At 38.2% G+C, this 4,686-nt stretch overlaps 1 long non-coding RNA gene across 1 annotated transcript in view; it reads left to right on the top strand.

Annotated features, from left to right (window-relative positions):
- Positions 1-557, top strand: part of LOC106516314 (uncharacterized) — a 32,127-nt gene extending 31,570 nt beyond the window's left edge. Inside the window, exon 4 of the long non-coding RNA XR_001310087.1 lies at positions 267-557. This is a non-coding gene — a long non-coding RNA (uncharacterized LOC106516314). The remainder of the gene's footprint in view (positions 1-266) is intronic.
- The last annotated feature ends 4,129 nt before the right edge of the window (positions 558-4,686 follow it).

The following is a 4,686-nucleotide window of genomic DNA, read 5'->3' as shown; positions in this document are numbered from 1 at the left end:
ATATATATATATATCACGAGAAAACCATGGAATATAATTATAAGCGGAAAACGGCCGCTCTCGGCTTCCGTACTAGTTGTCCTGCTGTAGGTGCATGTTTATTTCACTACATAAGTTCGTTTTTTCCTGACAAAACTAATATATAAAAACATCTATACAAATGATAAAAGTATTGAAATTACAACCGCTTGAAAATTTGAATTTTTACATCGCCATATTTTTATTTAAAACATATTCTTTTCTCTCGCTTCGTCTGCCATTGCTAGCATAAAGAAAATCTCCGGTCGAGCTGCAATGCATTATGGGATACGCTGGGCCAGTAAGGATCCATTGGACCAGTCTTTCGATTCGGGCCGAAGGAAGGACCCATTTGTCGGCTGCATCGGAGGAATCTTCGGTTTTGGACGGCCTTCGTCGCGGCGCTGTGACGTATGCAGCCGATGCAGCCTTCGGAGGACCCGGCCCACCGTTTTGGACACAGCCATGGTCCTGCCATGGAATGACAAATCTGCAGTTTACTGTCTTTGGTTTATTCTGGGTAAAATGAAATCAACTTTCTAAAGTTTAAGTCTTACTTTTTTGTCTCGATGTGATCTTCTTTGCCTTCTGCTATTATTATCGCTCTTTGATGTGCCCCACCTGCACCTTATTCTGCCAGCAAAATTAGCCAGAGAAAATGCAGCAAAATGGAGATTTTACAAAACAAAATTTGCAGACTATTTTTGTACCCTGTGCACTTTCATCTAGTGGTGGGATGCTGCCATTTTGCGAGTAAAATAATTGACATGCATTATAGGAGATTTATTTTAGGGTCAATTAGTGTTAAAGCAGCCTACACTTATTTTAAGACATTAATACATCTTTGCAGTTCTTGCAAGCCTCATAAAGTGCTGTGGCAGACCACATTTGGCCCACGGGCCTTGAGTTTTAAACGTAGTTTAGAATGCTGAAATGTAGTAATAGGATGGTGCTTTCATTGTCACAGTTTATTACTAACTTTCTAAATTTAAAGATTAGCATTTTCCCGTAATATAACAACAATTGAGGAGGTGTCCAGGTCAATGAGCGTAAAATGATGGAGTTGAATTTTTACAACCCTCCATGGGTGCCTGAAAAGATTAAAGCTGGTACCACAAGATAAAAACACTGAAAACATGTTCTGTCCCAGCCTGAGAAAAATCAGAAGAATTTTTTTCCCTCTCAAGAGACTCATAATAACCAGGCCCACCACTACTCCCAGCCTGAACTACTCTCCCATTTGAGCTCAGGTCTTCCCTACAGAGAGTAAATCAAATCATGTGACCACATTTTAGATCCCCCTGAAAGTGCAGGCGTCCACAGGGACCCAATAAAAACACATTTCATAATAAAAAAAGTATTGACTGGTGAGTTACATCTTGAACCAAAAGGAAGAAACTTCCAAGATAATTTATTGTCACTTTAAGTCCACACATTCTCTGCTTTTATCTCAAATGTTTTCCTTTTTGTGAGAGTCAATCTGCATTTTGTTGTTTACTTTAATGCTGTGGTTTGTGGCCACGCATGTTTCTCTCCAACTTGGCTCATGGAACCAAAAAAAAGGGAAGAAAAAAAAGGACAATTAGCCTAAAGGTCCTTGTTCTAAAAAGAAAAAAAGGGAGCGTATCCCTGAAAAGCAAGTTTTGATTTGTTCGTACTTGGCCCGTCAATTCTTGTTACCACTCATTCAAATTCATTATCAAAAAAACAAGACGAATACAACTCTACAGCAGAGGCCCGTCCCATAAATGACTTTCTTTTCAGTTTACATGCAGCCAGAGCTGGCTAGTCGCACATCCCACACAAACTTCCCATGTTATTAGAAAGGAGTAAATCCCCTGGGGAGTCAGGTTACTCCCCCAGCTCTGTGAAACAGCTCGGGTTGGAGGTGGAACTCTTGGAAACGGGACATATTTGTAGTTTAACCCCAATAAACCTTAAAGAAATGATATCAGCTGTGGGATCAGAGGCTTTCAAAGAGATTTAAAAGGAATCTCTAAACATGAAAGAGAACACTGAAGGCAAGAGGTTGAAGCTGTTCAGCTGGCTGCAGAGCACTAACAGGAGGGACACTAAGAGATTTTACTCAGTAGTAGGGTTGTTCAAATAAAACAAAAATTTATTTACACTTGGACTCATAAAATACAGTCATTAACCAGTTATGAGTTGTGGTCTACAAAATGTTGTCAGAATGTGTGATGGTAATAAGTAGGTATACGGGTGGATTTTTTTCTGACAGGGTTTACTACTTTTATCTGTTTACTTTTGTGCTGGACATCCTCAGCGTTTTAATAAACACTCATTATGCTGAGATGTAACAAGCCACAACTTGTCGCTCCATCTAGTAATGACTTTCATTAATCTTTTAATCTTTGTTCATTCTACAAAACGATTACTCACGTTCAGTCTGATCCATGGAATGAGGTCAAGAAGCGAGTCCAAAACACACAAAAAATAAAAAAATAAAAAAATCCAATAATAAAAATTAAAAATAATAACGCAAACCATTGCAACAACAAAGCTGCTCAGGGTTGCCAGATCAGAAATGGAGTCTGGAGAGAAAGATGAAATGTTGTGATTGGAGAATGTTCGCAGGAAGCTGGGGTGGTCTTCTGCCCGGTGAGTCCACGGTCTGACTGGTTGGATCAGATCATGATATGTGGGTGTGAATCAATAAATGAATAAAGCTGGTTTATGTTTTGGTGAAAAGAAATGCAATAACAACTGCATATTTGAGCTTTGTGTGTTATATAGACCAGGGGTGTCAAACTAAGCTAAACAAGGGGGCCAAAATTCAAAACGTAATCCAAAACCATAATCTCTGTCAAGATTTATTGAAAAAATGTGTTATAACAAATTATTTTACAGAAAAACAAATTTCCAGATTTGACTCAAGGGCATTGAGGTTCACACATGTTATGGAACTTAAAATGTTATACAAATGTAATAATCATATATCTGGAAACACTAGAGCTGCTGCTGGTCAAGTAATATTGGCTCTGCGCTGTCAAAGAAAATCTGCAAATATAGAGTGAGGTTATTCTTTGGGGTTTTCCTGCATTTTTCAATTACATGAAAACACACCTAAATTTACAGATTCAAAATAAATTTACTGTAAAATAAAATGCACAACATTTTTTAATTACATAACACACAGAGTAACTTTTACACAAAAATAATCTAAGAAACTTTTGCAAATACAGCATAACTTCTATAATATTGATGCATTCTCATCTGAAATGTACAAATTGAAATCAAATTAAAAACAAAAAGAACAAAAAAACTTCTGTTATTTTTCCAGAGATCTGTTTCTAATTGAAGGATATTAACTTCAAGATGTTTTGACAACAAAATTTGCATTTTAATCATTTTCAAATGCAAATCAAAACTTTGCTTCTAAAAATCAACCCTGTGTCACAGAATTACAACTTCAGTCCATAACATTTTATTGAGATTCAGTCTCTTCTAAAACTACCTTTTATTAGCTGTTTTTTGTCTGATGGATCTCAATAATAAAGCAAATGTAGATTTATCATATAACCCACTAATCTAATGACACTCATCTGAGCAGGTGCATTTTTAAGTTATGACTCACTGACTGAAAGCCTTTTGAAGGTGAAACATACAGCTTGATCTGAATGATCCAAACACACTCACACTGCAGTTTGTCAGTGAGTGTTAAATATAAAACCCAGCACTCCAGCATGAGACAAACTCAACATTTGGACTTTGACCTCTTGAATGTAACAGAAATCAGGAACAAGCACTGAGCTTTTCTCTATTTATGTGTGTGTGTATCGAACCAACACACACTGTTTTTATTACTGTCCCAGTTCTCTCTCAATCAGCGCCTTCATAAAGCACCTCAGACAGTGATGGGTATAATTACGCCCATCAACTCAAAAGTCAGGTGCCATTCTAACATAAGCTTTAAGGAAGCAAGTCCCAACAGCTGTGAAGTATTCCCCTTCGGCTGCTCGCTGAGGAACATCCAGGACTTCAAGCTGTTATAGACAGAGATGAATTATATAATTACCAAATCGGTGCCAAAACCTCCATCGCACCTTTTATATTGTACAAAACCAAAGCCACAGAGCTTCTCCTCACCTTGTGTTACCCGCAATTCAACAGGCCTCAGCGGACTCCAGACATGTTGACCCAGTCTGTTTACTCTGCTGAAACATCGCCATCATTTTCCACGTTCAGTTTCACATGTACTGTTTTGTGGTTAAAATATATGAAATGCAAAGTGCAAAATAGATGTGATAACAAACGTTATCAAACCAGTCTATCAAACTAGAATGGACCGGTCTGGAAGCTGGGGGGCGGGGTGTGAAGCGCTTTATTTGTTTTAAAAAGACAGCCTCAAAACGAGTTGATCTGAGACACACTTTAGAAAAGGGGTGAAAGAGGGGCTTGTGGAGTTACAACAAGGAGGTGTTCAAACCAAAGCATTGTGTCCACATGATATAGACCCCAACTGAATGATGGGGTAAAAAGGATTTAAAAGCATGGTGTTGCAAGTCAAACAATTTCCCTGTGCTTGTCTCCTAAATTTAGATTAAAAAAAGGGTTTGCTCACAGTCCATCCATCCATCCATCCATCCATCCATCCATCCATCCATCCATCCATCCATCCATCCATCCATCCATCCATCCATCCATCCA

Source organism: Austrofundulus limnaeus, unplaced genomic scaffold, assembly GCF_001266775.1.
Source record: "Austrofundulus limnaeus strain Quisiro unplaced genomic scaffold, Austrofundulus_limnaeus-1.0 Scaffold36, whole genome shotgun sequence".
In the NCBI taxonomy this organism is placed as follows: domain Eukaryota; kingdom Metazoa; phylum Chordata; class Actinopteri; order Cyprinodontiformes; family Rivulidae; genus Austrofundulus; species Austrofundulus limnaeus.
This window is presented reverse-complemented; position numbering and strand designations above follow the sequence as displayed.